This window comes from Anas platyrhynchos, chromosome 4 (genome assembly GCF_047663525.1).
Source record: "Anas platyrhynchos isolate ZD024472 breed Pekin duck chromosome 4, IASCAAS_PekinDuck_T2T, whole genome shotgun sequence".
NCBI classification, from domain to species: domain Eukaryota; kingdom Metazoa; phylum Chordata; class Aves; order Anseriformes; family Anatidae; genus Anas; species Anas platyrhynchos.
Window position 1 is genome coordinate 20030787 of NC_092590.1, and position 19103 is coordinate 20049889.

Below are 19103 nucleotides of genomic sequence, written 5' to 3' on the forward strand. Positions count from 1 at the left end.
TTCAAAAGCAAATTTACACACATTTGTGCATTTTGTGTGTCTTCCTTCTGTACCACTTTTTTTTATTGTTGTTTTTGCTTAGGATCAAAGTTTTCACACTGTGCTATGTAGAATTCAGTACACATTATTGTTTGATAGACAAAACTGCATCACACTGAAATTCCCCAAGTCTATCCTCCCCATTCCATTTGGCCCAAATAAGTAGCTGGGAGCAGGGGTCTAAATTAAATAAGACTTGAGCCCATACTCCTGGGAGTGCTCTGCAGATTGCCCTAAACTGGCAGGTTGGTATTCTTGGTGTATGTATGTGAACATCGGTGAAAAGGTACAGCACTACATTTTATGGCATCCTGAGATGACAGATGTTGGAAATCAGCACACTTTCACTTCAGTAATGAGCAATGCATATTTATCCTGGTTAGAAGTCTGGATTAGACAGGTTTGCTCTGTACATATCAGTACAAAGTAGACAGGTTAGCACAGAAAGTATTTTGCACTGGGAGATGCACTCTCAGCCACTGCAAGGAGAGAGAAAAGCTACTGTACCTATCTTGAGCAAAACTGCCAGGGCTCAGTGGCTGGTCAGCAAATCTGAGGTGATGTGACACTATAAGAGCTGAGCAGCTGAGTGCATTGTGGTGTCTCACTGGCAGAGAAAGGCAGATGAGGCTTCAAGAAGCTACTAGGAACTGACAGAGCAGACTGATCAAGTCCAGACAGCATCTCTGGGCTTTCCACCTTGGGTTTGCTAACAGCTCAGTCTGATGACTAAGTGACACATTTCAGGTGACACATTTCCAGCTCTGTGAATCAGCATCTACACATGAGGTATTCATCAGGACATTTCAAGCCAGCTATATAATAGGATTTTTACTGAGTCGTTAATCGTCTTTATCGCACAGCCCTGCAGCAGTGCTCTGGACACAACCAAGACTGCGTCAGTGCCCAAAGGAGAAGCAGTGCTTATCTCCACAGGTTTACACTCTGAGGAGATAACTCTGATTACAGAAACTGGAAACAGACACAGAATGTAAAAATGGATGAATAACTTCCAAAGGCCACAGACACTTGCAGAGACTTTGTTAGGAAGTGTAAGCATGAGCACAAGGCAAGAGCTACAAAAGCAACAAGATGGCAGCAGAACAGGCTGGTGGGGCAGGAAGGCACAGCACAGCACAGCACCTGGAAAGCCACCAAAACTGCAAATTTGAGTGTGCTGACAGGAATTTATTTCCCTCAAAGAGTGGTACAGGAGAAAAGTTTACTTCTCTCTGGAAATCTTCCTTTTTCAGGAATATTTCTCAAGAGGAAACTGTCACGCTCTTAGATTAAATTTAGAATTGTTGACAGGAATTCTATCACTTCTCTGATGATATTTTTAACTTTTAGATCTTACTGCTATAGAAACATACTGTTCTGTGCATTTTTACATCTTAACAATGCAATAATATTTTCTCAGAATTTATTGCAAGCACTAAATGCTTGCAATATAATTTTCTTATGATGTCTATCATATTTATGCAGATGCTCATCTAAAGGCTTCAGTAAGTAATAGTTATCTAAGAAGAAGCTTTTTGATTAATGAGTCAAAATAATCAACCACAGACCTGAGAATGGAGCAAAGCAAAATGTGAGTTATATAATTTATAATTGTCTCTCTCTCTCTTTTTTTTTTTTTTTTAAAAACAAAAACAAGTAATTCTTCAGTTGTAAAAGATTATATAAGAAAGTTTTGAACTGGATATTGCAAAGTGAAATCAAATTGCCAGTTGCTAACTTAGGCAAGGCCCTAGTTTGGCACAGACAGTTTAGGTACAGAAGAAAATAAGCTTTGCATCATTAGTATACTTGATTAACTATTGTTGCTTGCTTTCCTCAAGTTCATCCCCTTTTTCCCTCACCCTGAGGTTAGAATTATTAAGCCTGAAGTGCTAGTAATGGAAATAAAGCCTTCCATAAAACAGTAAGAAATTACTTAAACAATTTAAATAATTATCCTAAACCATGTCCTCCCAAACAAAGGAAATCAGAATAAATCAAAACTAACATCTGCTATGGATCTGTAGATTTTGTAGGATAATGCCAGAAATAACAGATACAATTTGGGATATTTATTAAGTAAGTTTATAGGAATATATCAATGTCCAGTTAGAGTAATGTATTTTTTGCCATCCAGTATGCAGCAAGAGATCCAAATGGAAATGGAGCTACCTAATCTTCAGTTATATTCTTCCCAAAAGGAAAGACTTTCGTCCTACCCTTCAGCCTACCTCCAGTGCTACTGTTATCCTGGATTTTGGATTATTTGTCAATCTCAGTTTATTAATGCAGACAGGTGAATGTCAATAAGGTATGAGGCTTATCATGGTAACTTTCCATTTGGCATTTTACAATTTGCAGACAAATAAAACTCTTCATGTTATCTGCAGTAGTTCCTCATTGAGACGAGGGATCACTAGAGGTCACTTTCCACCAGCAGCTGGATGATTGACAAGTAAGCTCATTGAAATCCTCCTCTGGGCACAGAAAAAGTTAGGGAAAGGGGATCCAGGATAGTGGCAAACAAGAAGGAGGAAGGAAAGAGCAGAGAAATGCCAAGTCTGCATAATAGCATAAACCTAATCTTCACTGCTTCCATGTACCCACCAAACTGGGACTTTGACAAAAATAATAAACTGCTTGAGAGCAATATAAGGCATTACACTGCAAGCTTCCAATTACTGTTCAAAATAAAATATTAATAAAAAGGAAGTATGTATAACAACATCATAATAATCACAGATATCAGCTACCACAATGTAAATACTGAAATACCATACACCAGAACTTAAAAAAAAAAAAAAAAAAGTAAGCAAACAGCTATATCTGCCAGGTCTGAATAAGAAAGTTTAGGATGGAGCCCAGAATATACAGTACACAGTAGCTGTCTTAATAGTAATATTTAAACTGCCAAATTCAATATCTTGCAAGGAAGAAATCTATCAGACTACAATACTTTGGGAGATTAAAAAAGCAAGCACACAAAAACAAAATATCTGAGAATATTAGTTACAGAGGTTTTGGAAACCTAGTGGGAATGAGTAAATCTTAAAATATTGTATACTAAGAAATTTTCCCTATCATCAAGTCATTCTATAATAATCTCTACAAGGTGCTTGTGCCTTCTTTTGGTACATCTTCTTCTGTCAGGAACTGCATATTGGACTCCACATATCACTAAACTTGCTTCTCAGCTCAACTTTTTTTCTAACCAGGAGAAAAAACAGATAATGAAAAAAATAAAGCAATAATCACTTAAAGGGAAGAGAGAACAGAAACCTCTTTACTGTATTTACTACTCTGGCTAAGAAAATCAAGTAAAAGAGAATGTAAAGGCAGGGTTAGAAAATAAGTTGGAATATTTTAGATATAACAATGAAGAAACACCATAGATCCTCAGAAACATGTTCATAAAATGATAAACATTTTAATAGCAGTGAAAACCTAGATGTCCCTTTGAGGTTTTATTTGTTTATATTATTCCATTAGCTTATTAATTTATATTGATTGTTTGTAAAAATAGATATATTTTTTCAGATTCTTTTTTTTTTTTTTTTTTAATTTTTGTTTTGTTTTCTGCATAAAAAAGATAACTTAATTGTCTACTGGTGACTGCTTTAGGTACAGTGCTGAGACATTATGATCTTAACCTGAAAGATATATCTAGTTAAATTCACAGTTTCATGTCTAAGATCAACAAATATTAGTCTAAGCTATCAATTAAAGTCAAACTATTTTGTAAATGCATACATATATGTTATGACTAAGGGTTTTGTTTTGTTTTGAAGACCACTTTTCAAATGGAAATATGTTCTAATACCTCCCCTGCAAAATGAGCTGGAGCTTTTAAAATTTACGCAGGAAACTTCAGTGCAGGGGAACAAGCTTTAATGTCTTTATCCTTTAAAGCCATCTAGAAGAAAAATACATCTCTCCTCCCTTTCCCTAAAAGAATATTCCCTCTAGAAAACAACCCACAGGTGGGGTTTTGGGCACACTTGTCACCTGAAGTCCTCATTTTTGCCCATTGCAGGTCTTCGGGAGTCCCCAGAACCTCTGGTTCCAACTACTCCCCTTCCAGCCATCCCCCATGAAGATCCACCACAATTGTTTTTCTGATAGCAAAATACAGAAGGAGGAAGATCTGTAAAGGTAAGGCAAGGAGAAAACAAGGCTGAGTATCAGTCATAGAAACTAGGCAATGATCCCAGTCACCCTGTCTCTGCAGAAAGAGGTGTCCAGGTTCACCCACATTTTTCCTAACCCCAGACTGTCTCTATGAAAGAAACTCCTTGCTCTCTCCCCAGCTGATGAAACAGTCACACTGAGGGCATGGCCTGCTTCTCCCAAGTCGTACCTGACTCCATATCTCCTGGCATTTTCACTGGGGGCCTGGTCTCTGCTTATGAAAAATTCTTTCAATTAGCCCTCCAAAGACAAAAAAAAAAAATCAATGACTGACTTAGGAAAAAACAGATGAATGCATGGAAGCCCTTCATGGAACTATATGGTAGTAACAGTTATTCAGTTATTTCTTTTGGACAGACATATTAGTAAATATGTTAGCAATTTCAGAATGACTGAATTTGGCAAAACTTTTCAATTAAAACTTCTCAAAGAGAAGGTAATACTTAACCTGATACTTTTGATTTAGGTGTTTATGAGTAGAAATAATAACAATATGTTAAAATGGCAATAAAGTGATTTTTTTTTTTTTTTTTTTTTTTTTTTTTTTGTGCAGGCTATTTTTGAAGAGTGAAATAAACAACTAAATCAAGTTTTATACTTAAGGACATACTTTCCATCTAGTTAAGACTGTCTCCTTTTGTTATGAGTAGAGAAATTGCATAGACTTTTTTGTTTATTTTACTGAATAACGACAATTCATATCAAACCATGTCTCCTTCCCCCACTTTTCATTAGTATCAAAAATGGCATTATTTACACAGCCCTACCTATGACAGTAATATATATGTCAATACACACTGTATGTAACAAGAAAGACCTGCCACTATGCATCATTTCAACACTTTAAAATCGTTTTAAAACATTTGATGAACATTATTATTGAAAGACCTTTTGCTTTAAAAAAAAAAAAAAAAAAAAAAAGGAAAGAAAATATTTTTCTCATCAGTTTGTGACAAAATGAAAGGAAATGAATAATCCACACTGTCAACTAATCTCCTGTTAGTTTTAACTCACAGTGACGTTTTTTAAATGACAGTGTCTGGCAGAAGATTGTATTTTATTTGTTTCTTTTGCAATAGAAGAATTAAATATATGAAATGTCACCCAAAAGTATTTTTGAAGAACTTGGCCACATTCAGTGTCAAACATAGGTGTGCAAAGTTATAATTTTGCAAATTCCCAGAATAGTCTTACTCCTTGCAAACATCACTATCCTGGAGAAGTTAGGATTTTACTAAATCACAAAGGAACATTTAGATAAAATTGCTGTAATAACCAGTGGTTACTGCTTTCAAGTCTTTACAGTTGCCAATTCTATGCAACAACATCTCTCTCACAAATTAATGGAGAAGTGGTTATGGGATAACAGTTTCCTTAGGAATTTAATTTATCCTTTCAGTAAAGATATCAATGTTCGCTCAATTTTTAATAGCATTTTCAAGCTTCAACACATCTTAGAATAGATAATTATCTTAGAATAGATAATTATCAAAGTGATCAACATTTACATTGCTTATGAATTCCTGCTACACCAAAATCATTATATTTACACATTTACAGTTACAAGAGATATGTGGACCTGTGGACATTTTGCTCAGTAATCTCAGTTTTGTAGAATGAAAGAAACAAAGAGAAATGCAAATACTAACGTACAACAAATACAAAATGATTACTTGGATATTGGATCATCCACAGGAGAATCTTTCCACTGGGAATTGCATTATATTATTATGAAGAATAACTTGAAAAATATTTATGTTATCTAAGTAGGCATTTGATAAAACTTCATGATCAACTTCCATTATTTCTGTCAAACTAAACCTAATGAAGAGTTAAAAAGATCACTTAAGTTGTTGTTGTTATTATTATTATTATTATTATTATTGTTGTTGTTGTTGTTGTTTCTGAACATTCTATTTAGCAAGAAAAAGGGAAATACAAGAACCTAACACTAACAACTCTGACTTGTTAGGAAACTTAAGTTGTTTAGGCATTATATTCTCAATTACTTTACTCAATAAGTTCTTGCCTACAAAATATATATCCATAAAACCTTGCTTAGAAATCAAGATTAGACTTGGAGCAATTAGGTGGATTGTTTGGATTTCTCTTGAAGTGGAATGAAGATTAGTCATTCAGTTGATTACAATAACAGCAATTATTTGAAAACAAATGAAAGGCACTGAACACCTACATTTCTATATTGTCTGAAGACCTGAGAAGTCTGACAAAACAATGTGTTCAAAAATTATAATTAGTAAAAGAAGTGCTTATTTGCAAATGTAAAGAGGACAATATTGAACAAACAGATGTTAGAAGGAAGAAAACAATTATTCAGAAAAATCAGTGAATATAAAATTCAATCTCTGCATTGCATAAATGACATCTAAGATTGAACTTGAATGTGACATAAGGAAGAGACTGAACTGCAAAACAAAAAGATGCCAGGTAATAAAAGCAGTTATGGTTTCTTCAAAACTCTCTAACATGCACTCCAAAATGAGTCAAACCAAAAGTTTATATTTTACCTTAAATTACCAAGAGATGAATAATCACTAACAGAAGATCATGTTCCCAAAGAAAATAGGTTTCTGATATTACTGAAGATGAAACCATTTCAGATTATTACAGAAGAGACAATATGTAGAATACCATGCATTAGTACAGAAGCGAACACCTCCAAAGAGCCTGCTGTAACTGCCTGACAACTATGAGATTTGTATAGCAATTTGCATCATTTGCATGGAAGGAACACTTGAAAAGAAAAAGTATATAGGAGGAATAAAACCAACTGTGGTATTATTATCAGAAACAAGAAAAGACCTTTGGAACTAACACAGGACAACAGACAGAAGAGGTAAAGCATCACCCAGAGATTATGACAAAAGCAGAAAGCGAATAACAACTTCAGAAAATACGTTTGTTTTGTTCTTTAGCAGAAGAATCATAGAGGATGAATTCTGCTTGCACACAGTTGTGGGTTAAAATGATTCTCACATAGTGAAAACAGAGCAACTGGATGGTGGAGTAAAATGTTATTTTAGTGAATATGAAATAGTCCTATGTATAATGCGTGTGGTGATCACAGCTTCTCTTGATTATGTTTCCACCCAGAGAAATCAACACAGTTCTTCATTAAGGAAATTTCTCAGTCTGGGAACATAAAGAACATTGATGTGACAGAGATTCAAGCTAAGAAATTTAATGAGAATTTGAATTTATGATTCTTTTGACATGTGCTGTCTGAGTTGCTACTAAAATAAACAATTCTCTGAGAAATGAAGCAAAATAAAGTCTTAGAACCCTGATCCAGGACAAATGAGAGAAGCTAGCTTAGTAAGATGAAAGATAAAGATACTGAGCAAATGAGAAAGAGAAAAGATGGTGTGGTAATTATAATTCGGGGGGGGAGGGGAAGTACTGATCATTAGAAAGAGATTACTATAAAAGTTACTTTATATCTTAAAGAAGGCATCATTTCATACGCTTAAAAAGAAATCAGAAATCAAAGTTGACATGCAAGATCAGGATTTTTTTTTTTAACCTAAATTAGATAAATTTCTGTCAAATATTACTCATTATTGAAAAATTTAAGTTTTAGACTGACCTGGTTTTGCAAATATATTTATCTGTGAAATTTAACCACTGTTGTCATTCTCAAATGATTTGTTTACCTACTAGTGGGTGTCAGCCTCCGAAGAGATCCAGGGTGCTTTGTGGAAGAGTTTAGGAAGCAACATGAGGAAGTCTGAGTTTTTCATTGGAGGGACCAGAGAACGGAGTTTGGAGAGTAGGGTACATTTTAAGGAACAAAAAAAAGCACAAACAAATGAAAAACATCTTCCAGGGTACCAAAGCAGGGTTAAAGTTACGTCAGCTTTTATTACTGATATTCCTACTATTGAAAAAGAAAGTGGGACACATCAGGCATGTCAGTAATGCCTCTTTCCTCTATTTGCCTTATCTACTGTATTGAGTGCATGGCTGATACAATCAAGTACAGGGCAGCCAGGCAGAGAACAGACCAATGGGAACTTCATCAAGTCCAAAAAGAAAGAAGGTCCTGCACCCACGATGGATTAACATGTTCCACAGTACAACACCAACTGGCTCGCTAGTGGCTCTGCAAAAAAAGGAGCAACTTGCATCTGAGTCAGAAAGGCTGCACTGTATTTCTGCACATGCATTTGGGCTGTTAGCCAGGTTTTTGGTCCTACTGGCAATGAAACATGCTGGTCAGTGCTTGCTGAAAGTTCCCAAAACTGCAACGAGAGTTTGCATGACCAATGCCCACCACGCATTAGGACCTACAAGACATTTCTGGACCTCAAACTTCGAACACATCAGGCGTGTTAAAGCAAAGGTAGGTTTATAGAGCTGTAGGTTTTCCTGAGGGTGTGCTGGTCTACATTTACTGGTTATATCAATGAAGATTATTCTTCTAATTATTCTAGGAGAAAACTATAAAAAAAATCATCTTTCACATAAAAACTTAGGGAGAGAGATTCTCAACTTTAGTAAGTAAACACTGCTCGTGCAACTAATTAGCATGCTTGTGCACTGCTGCTGTAGCTAGCAATGGTTAGATGCAGAGCAAAATATATTTTGAAATGATTTTATTTACATTAACTTTCCCAAATATATTTGCTGGAGGATCCCTATGTGATTAGATGCAAAACCTTAGAAAAATCAAGTCAAAGTTGCCACTCTTCTACATATAGAAAAGTTCTGATCTAGAAGAAGCCTGTACTAAGCTGATAAATGTCAAGAAAAAAAATACCGTTCCGCAGAATGGCCTTGAGAAGTATTTATGAGCCTTCTCACAAGATGATACTATATTCCATTCCAGACCTGCTCATAGCTCTTTAACAAGTCGCTTGTCCTTAATGGGAAAATCTTTCACATATTACTTTGATCTTCAAGTAATTTCACATAAGATACATGAATGCCATTTCGTATCATTCCTGTTAGGAAATGAAGATTGTAATCATCTTAAAGTTTAAGTTTCTTATTAGAAGATGGATGCTATCTAGTTGGGAAAAAGTCTGCACAAACTTTATATAAAAATTTACATACTGTTGCTACAACTTTTGTCAAAACTATTGCATAATTTGACAGAAATACATTTTGTTAGATATAAAAATGTATCATAACTCCTTAGAATGGAAAATGTATTTTAAACTTCTATGTTTAAGAGATTAATGTCCACTTTAGTGTTTGATTTGGAACAATTTAAACCTTAGTGCTTTATTGCTATATTTTCAGTTGAACAGGAAAATGTCTTGTAAATCTGTCAAGCTGCAAAATGGATTAACAATTTGTGTGCGCCCCTTTTTTCTGCTTAGAACAGCAGCTTCCTTAGAAACAACTTTTCTTTTTCTCAGTATATGCAAGGATTATTTTTATATTTGCATAGCTTGATAGGCTATTTTATTCTTCTGTTTTGCAGTACTTGACAGAGTAGAGATTCCACAGAATATTATGGGATATTAGAAGCAGCCAATTTTGTCTGTATTAGGTAGTACAGAAAGTGATTTTCAAAAGCCTAGGAAAAATAAATAAATAAATAGATAAATATACCAACAGTGCTTTATTCCTTTTCTTAGGTAGGATAGACTTATAGAACTATTTTAGTATGTGAGAGAGCTACTGTGCATACTGTATCAACCACAGCATACTCCACCTTCTCACAAAGGGCAAAAAAACGCAAGTGAAATGGACAGGAACCTTTCCAGTTGCAAGCAGGACTTTGCAAACAGGGAAGAACACCACAAACACCTTTAGGGAGGGAACGCAGTAGTTTGTGGTGGGCCTCCTAGAGTACCCTGTCCCAAGTTCCTGGAGGGTGTGAAGTGGGTATAATGTGGGTCTGATGACATTTTAAATAGAAAAGGGTATTTCACTGGGTGTTCACCTCCCACATTAGAAGGATTCCACAAGGATATTTCACACATTGCAGAGATCTAAAATGGCACCAGGCGCATATGTTTAGATACAGCAGCTTCTCTCAAAGCATTAAGATTAAGGCTTTGAGACAGAAATCTTTTCACACATAATATATAGTACTTTGCCATATGTCACATTGTCAAATGAATATGGCACAGTGCTATAGTGCTTATAAAAACAAGTATCATTAAAAAAATAATGAATGTGTACATGCTGTGTGAGAAGGATTTGAGAAGAATGACAAAAATGTCAATATTTCTCCTGTGGTAAATAACTTCCTCTTATCTGCACTAAAAATAAAGGCTGCAGAAACTCAAATACAGTGGCCCAAACATTTTCTCTTAAAAGAAATAGCATACTCATAAAAATAAAGAAAACCTCTGAATGATTACTAAACTCATTAGAGTCACTGCTTGTATTAAAACTGAGGACAAACATAAGTCTTGTAGTTTTTTGAGACTTTTTCTTCCTTCTAGATCAACAACAAAAGGTGTTTGCTATTCATTCATGTCAAGCTCTTTTTAAGTTTGTGAATGTCAACAAGATATGAGGGCTTTTCTCTGTTTCTCACTTCCTTTAAAAAGGAAAAGCTGAAGTTATATTCCTCTTTTTGAAGACAGCATATTTTTATTTTTAATTATATTAACATTATTAAATTATTCATTATATATTAAAGATATCGTAGAATGATCAAATTGCTTGGGTCATAAGGAATATAAAGACCAGCAAATTCCAACCTCTCTGCCATCAGCAGGGACACGTCTGACTACCAGATTGCCCAAAGCCACATCCAGCCTGGCCTTGAACACTGCCAGGGATGGCACATCCACAGCTTCTCTGGGCAACCTGTTCCAGTGCCTCACCACCCTCATGAAGAATTTCCTCTTAACGTCTAATCTAGCTTTTCCCTCTTTTAGTTTAAAATGACTTCCTCTTTTCCAACCACTATCTGCTTATGTCAAAAGTCACTCTCCATCTTTTTTACAAGCCTCTTTAAGTACTGAAAGGCCACAATGAGGACACCCCAGAGCCTTCTCTTCTCCAGGCTGAACAGCCCCATCTCTCTCAGCCTTTCTTCACAGGAGAGATGCTCCAGCCCTCTGATCATCCTGGTGGCCCTCCTCTGGACTTGTTCTAACAGATCAGTATCCTTCTTGTCCTGGGGACCCCAGAAGTGGTTGCAGCACCCCAAGTGGGGCCTCACAAGGGCAGAGCAGATGAGGACAAGGGGAAAATCACCTCGCTCGACCTGCTGGCCTCTGCTGATACACCTCAGGATGCAGTTGGCCCTCTGGGTTGGAAGCCCACACTGCTGGCTCATGTCAAGCTTCTCATCCACTAGAACTCCCAAGTCCTTCTCCACAGGGCTGCTCTCAATGAGTTCTTTTCCCACTCTGTACTCACGTCTGGAATTGCTCCTGACCCAGGTGAACCTCCTTAGGTTCACCATGGGTCCACTTCTCAAGCCTGTATATGTCCTTTTGGATCGCATCCCTTCTTTCTGTCCTATCAACTGCACCACTCAGCTTGGTGTCACCTGAAAACTTGCTGAGGGTTCCCTTGATCCCACTGCCAATATCATTGATAAAGGTATTAAACATCAGGGATCCCAAGATGGACCCCTGAGGGACACCACTCATCACCAGCCTCCACCTGACCATAGAGACATTGACTGCTGTATTCTGATATCCATTCTTACTTCAAGAAGAAGAGGAGTGAGTAGGTGTCCATTTTTTTGGGGCTTACAGTTTTAGGCATCATGTATTAACAACTTATTAAATGTTGACTAAAAAATACGGATCAATACATTGGCATATTCTCCCATGGGAGAAAAAGGTGTAGAATATTTTCAGTCTTCGAAGAGGACAGCCATAATTCCAGCAGTTCCTTTTAGCTAACACAAAAGTTTAGTAACCTAGTTTGTCATTTCTCCTTTTTTTTTTTTTTTTTTTTTTTAAATGTAGGTATTTGTAGAAATATAAAGGAAATACAAAATGAAGTGTGATTAGATAAGAATGGTTGTGTTCAACATCCACCCTTGATTACTTTGAATATTCGTTCTAGGAAACAGTCAAATGGTCTTCAGATGCACCAGCATCAAACTGAGACACAAGCAGTAGAATTTAACAAGACACCTTGTTTCTTCTTTAAAGAATCTCTGGAGCTAGTAATACACTGACATATACAGTGACATATCACTTTTCAAAGTAAAAACATGCAGAAATTTCTGAAATATTGCCGAGTTCACAACTACATGCCCGTGAGGGCACTCTGACTTGTACCAGAAGGACTCTGTACAAACCCTTTGCTCCTTGTCACTCTCACCTCAGACACAGGCTGTCATTTCACAGCCATAAAAAGGTTTAAAACCCAACTCTCCCTTGACCCTTCTTCCCCCATCCATTAGCAGCAGGACTGTGAAGTATTCTTCTGCCAAAACATTGCATTGTGTAATTGGTTTTGGTGGGAAGAAAAAGAGTTCATAACATTGGAACAATTAATTGCACCATATCTGTTTAGGGAAGCATTATTTATAAACAATCAATGAACAAAGTTGTAATTGTGAGGCAACTCAACCTGTCAGTTGCACGTCTTATACTGGTAACAGGTTATTATCTGTTTCCAAATGCAATGATTTTTAATTTTTATTTTCCATGAAGATCAGAAGTTAGAACTTCAAAAGTTATATGAAGCTCAATATTTAGGGATTGTAAGCAAGGTTTCTGGTTTCTGAAAGTTTTTCTTCTTCTATGACAGCTTCATTCGTTATACACTGATTTTATTTCCAAAGGTGTCTGTCTGTTTAGCAAATGACTAAATTTGCAAAATGGCCTTATTAGTTTACACATTAGCTATACACAACTACATTACTAAATTGAGAGAGACCACTACAATTCAAAGTCTCTGAGAAACAGTAATTATGAAGTTGCTAATGGCACCAGAGAAAAGCAGAAGTATCAACTAAGTAAAAGATAAGTTATTCCAACAGCTCCTTGTCATTTTGGCTTCAGATATACTGAGCAAAAATCCTTTATTTGTAGCACATTTTCTCCCTTACCCTGCCCTAGATCAGCCAGTAGTGGTAGTTAATTCTGTTCATTGCCTACTACAGTGATGTACTACACCTCAAAGGAAAGGAGTCCAAGGGAGGTCAGCTTCCATCAGAGGCTGTGCATGATTCACATCAATCTCCAAACAACCTGCTCTAGGCTAACATTCTTAAGTTTCTTTGAGATTTAGTTCACTATATCTCCCCTCTCTGGGCAGAGGTATTTTGAAAGCCATTAAGCCATATGACTGATCCCAGGTGCTGTCTTTTGTTTTGTGCTGATTGCTTAAGACAGAACTTGTGCAGCACTAGTGGAATCAGCCAGAATCAGAGATGTCCAAGCCCATCGGAGAGCTACACCAGAAAACAGTACTAGCAAAGTTTCCAAATAATCCTTTTGCAAAATGTTGTGTTGTGGGAAGTCTGTTTCTTTCAATGACAGGGGAAGAAGAAAATCTGCTAAAGCTTATGTTTCAAGTTATTTTTCAAAATGTTTGTTTATTTCCCTGTTTACAAAAACTGATTCTACACCACAGACACCTGACATGTTGAGGGTCTTATTGTACTAAAGGTCAAGTCCCAGTTCAAATACGCATCCTTGAGATGACAAGAAGTCATAAAACTATCTACTGAGCTTGTTGCCGGACTATAAAGTATTTCTTATCTTGTCTGAAGCTTCTTAATATAATGTCATTCCCTGTGTCTCAACCCTTCAGTATTCCCTACTAGAAACACATTAGGAGTTTTCTACATTATATTAATAAGTGATTAGTTGATGCATTAAAAAAAAAAAGATAAATTCTTATATGTACATAAGCTATTTAACAAATTATTTTTACTTCAGAATTTTCTTTCCTGAGCTCCCATTCACATTCTGTACTGCCTATACTATACTGCCTGTTTATATGCAGTACTTCATGTAGAATATTAATGAGCTACTAACTTTCAAATTACTGCTGTGACATCCTTCAGCAAATATGATCACTCCCTTCCTTTTATTGCAGTTCTCTTGTACCACAGTCCTTAATGCCAGCCATATTTGAAAACCCCTGCAGAAGCACTGCCGAACTGAGTCCGTTGCCTCCTCTCATAATTAAATACCAAGAACTCCTCTACCTAGACAGGATGACTATGAATGCTGCCAGGAGTCCTTCTTGTTTTTCCAATCTAGGGAGAACATATCATGTTCTGCTTCAATGCTTATAAAGAAATCTTAAGGGCTTTCAAAGCACCAGACATTTTATTGTACCCTGCTTTCCTTTGCAGCTCTGTCAACACAGCTACATCAGTTTACCCTGGCTGCAAAACAACCTCTAATTCACACAGCAGATTGAATTTCACCTAGTGTCAAGAACAGCAGAGCTCAGTAACCATGCACACTCTTCAGATTTCTCCAAAGCCACTCCTATAATGTGGCAACACACTGGTGTTACATTCCATCAATCACAGGGAAGATGGAGGGCACAAAGAGTAGCCTTTGTGATGTTTACGAATTACTTGGTTACCCACACCAGAAAGTTGATAGTGGTAACAGAGTACATATACACATTCCCCTAAGAGAAAGAACAGTGAATATTTGGCTAACATTGCTGATGTGCAGAACCATAACTACATCAGACACAAAAAATGAAAAAATGTTGGTGTCTCAAAGTTCTTCATCTTCCAAGGTGCTGGGCAATATTAAGTGCACCTCATGTGTGAAAGTGTACTATTCCATCAAACAAGCCATGAATCTCAAGAGGATGATTTATCCTTTATTTTCAGGAAACTGACACAGAAATATGATGTCCTATATACTTCTTTACTATAAAGATAATGTCTATGCTCATGTTAAAGGATTCAATTACAATGATTTGTTGCTTCCCTTACAGCAAGTTCCATCAGTAATTCCTCTAGTAGTTTTTTGCTAGTGTTCATACTCTAAGAATGGCTTTTCTTTTGCTCCTATAAGTATGAGAACTTAATTATGCTCAGCATTTGATAATTATTGGATGTCCCAAGATACCATATTGTCTGTGTTTCCTGTCAGAGAACTTAAAATAAATAAATAAAGCAAAATATCAAGGTCAACTTAGCAATAGCCCAGGTTGAAATAATTTTGTTTCTGACCTTAGGATCTCTACCTGCAAAATTCATAGATAACAGACACTGTATGTATTATTATTAGAACAATTCAAATAAGAAGGCTGAGTAACTGTTGAGAGAAATGTGCTGATTCACAGCCACTTGTGATACTCATTTCTCATTGTATATGCTTATAGGGTGTTTTTTTGTTTGTTTGTTTGTTTTGGCTAGACAGAGAAAATGTCTATAACATTCTAGGTATGGTAGCTGAACAGCTATTGGCTCATTTATGTTTCTTATAGCTCCAATATTTCATGGATGTTTTTCTTAATATGCAGAAACATCTCAAAGTCCCATTCTGAGCCACCAAACCACTCTGTTCCATACATATAGGAACAAATTAAAAATATTACTAAAACATTTTCCTAGAGGACTTCACAGGAATGCTATTTTGTTTTGTAGGCTAGGAGGAATGTGACTCTGAGTGATCAATTCAAAGATCATACAATGACTCCATGTGGAATTGGAAGTAAAAGGGAATTTGTCTCACATTCTGACTTCTGCTTTCAGGTGAAAATATCCTGCTTCAAGAAAAATAAATCTTCAGGAATCCCACCAGCTGCTTAGTTCTTTGCAGGATGTAAAGGCATATTTTCTTACATATTCCTTTGAATTAACAACAATTTAAACACTGGTGAGAAGAAATGCTGTGGAAGAAAAGCTGTTTTATAACATGCTAGCATAATTTTATAATTGGCTTTGCATTTTATTCTTAGTCTTCACATTCATCTTCAATATATTAAATCCTCTGGGAATTCACACCAAAAATTATCCCATAACACCTCTATCCCTTGTTAATGGCCAAGTAACGTGGAGTACACTGGTCTTTGCCAAAGTCACAAGCATACATTCAGCAACGATTGTGTATAATTTCACAGCATATGATTGACTCCAAGTCCTTGATTTAAATAAAAAAACAAGCATTTTTTTCTTCTTCATTATTCTCATTCTTGGAAGAGTGTTGACTGTCATGAAAATATGTATCCAAATGGAATTTAAGGCACCATATATGTAATAAATTCAAAGGGCTTCACATTAGGATAAAACTGCAATTTTTACAAAGCTGAAAAAAAAAAACTTAATGGACGCGGAAGTTACTTCTTGTGCAGATCTATTAAAGACAGCTAAATCTCCTTATGCACCTCTTCCTTTCTATGCAGAAGTTAGTTTAACAGTTATATCAAAGAAGACCAGTGCACATAAGGTCATTTGAGTTTAGAAAAAAAAAAAAAAAAAAACAACACATTTACATCTAGTTCCTGTTTTCTATTTTTATAATTCAAGTGCCCAGAATGCATTTTCTTTCATCTTTTGACAAGCTTTCACCAGCCCCATTCACCCCATCCTCTCAAACATCCTTCAATTTCTTTTTCATTTATTTATTTTTTTTAATAGATGCGCTATGATTGGATTTGCATTTGGAAGCTTTCTATTCACTGTTATATATGGAACATGTCAAAGCTTTGATTTCCACTTACCACCAAATAGAGAAAAAAGCATACACACAAGCACTAAACGAGCTCCTTTTTAGAAGTACACTGCAGATGAAAAGCAGAATTGATGAGTGCACAGTATCAGCAATGAAAAAATTCTACTTCATGTTTAGTACAAAACTGGGAAAGATCTTTTATCTAACTAGTGTTTTCACTGACACCTGCAATATAATTGTATAGATATCTGTTCCTATTTTGCTTTGCATTTACATTCCTCCTACCATTCACTTTTCCCATTGCCTTTTTTGTTTGTTTCCTTTGTTTGGTTGTTGTTTTTTTTTTTTTTTTTATAGGTGTGTTTTGTTTTTTCCAAGTAACTATGATATGAGTAACATGAGTGATAAGCCTACATAATTGCACAAGTCCACAATTTATCCAGTTTCCCCTTCTTGTTCTCTCCCAGTATATTTTCTCCCCTTTCACAAAACAGTAAAAATGCATTTTATTCTTGCAGTCAGTTCAAGCAGTTCTCCCACTTCTGGTAAGATTCAAAGCAAAATCAAAATTAAATGAAAAATCCTTAGTATTTCAGCTACTTGGTCACAACACTGGTCTTTTTCCATTCTAATAACCACTAGGAGATAATATGGAAGAAACTTTCTGTACATCAAACTCTAGCCTTTCAGAAACAGTGATTCTCTTCACCTCCTAGCTCTTAAAGATCACAACTTAAGTTGATATGATCTTGACATTTTACTTTTTTTTCCCTAAGGCTAGTTTACATGTCCTTCATTTTGCACTTTGGTTTGGTTCCTTCAGTCTAAGTTTATCTCTTGTTCAGACAACGTCACAGAGAGTGACTAGTCTTCTTGAACTTTGATTTTTCTGAGCTTTGTCTGATTTCTCCAGTTACTGCTAATCTCTTTTCCACTCACTTACTCACACAATGAGCAGTAGCTGCTTCCATTCCACCTGATTCTTAAAGCATCCATTTTTGAAGATGCAGTTTACCTGTGTCAAGAATACTAAATACATAGCCATGACAATGCTATGACAAGTAGTATTTTGTCACTCAGAGTTGTTGTTTCCTCTGTTGAGTTAAGAACACATAAACAACAAGTCTGGTTCAACTACAGCAGTCACATCTGCAAAACTGCATTTGCTACAGAGATTATGCTGAATTGAAACGTCCCTTTTTAATTCTGAGCAGGAATACCTTTATGGAGATAAAGATTTTATTATTATTTATTTATATATTTTAATTCTTTTAATCTATGTAGAGAAAGAGATTTTAGGGTGCACCCATGAAAACGGTGCATTTGTTGAGAAGACATTTTTGGAGCATCACAGAAACATGCATGTAGAAGACTGCTCAGAATTGAAAGCCTAACAAAAATCCAGCCTGTGTTTAAGTATTAAATATAATACACTTAAGAGTATAATAAACATTGGAAGAGAAATCCATCAACCTTCATTTATGTGCCTACTCATAGTGCAGCAGGCCTTTATTACTAGATTGCAACAAGTATTTAGATAAAGATCTGAATACATTCCAGTTTAAGTATTTTACATTTTTTAAATGCAAATTAATGCTTACAAAAATATATCTACTACCATTTTAATGTTATATTTGCTGCCTCTAAGTAACTGTATTTAAATAGTCACACGAAGAAAAGTGTGCGAAAAGCTCTAATGAAAGCTAGTAATGAAAACATGTCACAGAAGAGTGGCTCCCCAGTAGACTACAGTGATATCTACAAGTCTAACAAGTTCAAACACTGCAGAGGATAGAATACTTCGTACTTGGAATATTCATGAGTTCATTCACATAAATCCATCATCTTGATATTTACAAACAATGCTTAAAAATTAATTTGAAATGTTACTTGACTTTAAAAAAGTGTCAATTCAAGACACAACTCTTACATCAACAGAATTTATAAACACTAGAATATTTCAAATTAATATCATGAAGTCATGACTTATACTTAGTCTAATGGATAAACTGATTTTTTTTTTTTTGCTTTATTGTTCTAAAGGTTTTGTTTTTGTGAGGTTTGTTTTTTTTTGTTTGTTTGTTTTATTATTTTGTTTATGTTGCAGGATGAATTCATTCAGTTAAAACTGACTGCAAAAAGGCTTTTTGATGAAAAACAGGAGGATCATATTCAATTTACATCACAAACTATAACACCAGTCTGCTGCTCTTAATCCTGGCCCTTCCTTGTAACTTTACTCAAATAAAGCAGTAGTATAATGACATTTGGGACATGAATCCCCCAAACATGTCTAACTGCAGGCTCTCTTCTACAAGCCCACAGGCA

General features: G+C 35.6%; 1 protein-coding gene and 1 long non-coding RNA gene across 3 annotated transcripts in view; both read right to left on the minus strand.

The window, feature by feature from the left end:
* SGCZ (sarcoglycan zeta) overlaps positions 1-19103 on the minus strand; it is a 444851-nt gene that overhangs the window by 342255 nt on the left and 83493 nt on the right. The window lies entirely within an intron of this gene.
* LOC106018836 (uncharacterized) overlaps positions 1746-19103 on the minus strand; it is a 71808-nt gene continuing 54450 nt past the window's right edge. For both annotated transcript variants that reach the window (XR_011808958.1, XR_002404608.4), the window contains 2 exons: positions 4045-4183; positions 1746-3246 (listed from right to left, as the gene is read on the minus strand). This is a non-coding gene — a long non-coding RNA (uncharacterized lncRNA). The remainder of the gene's footprint in view (positions 3247-4044; positions 4184-19103) is intronic.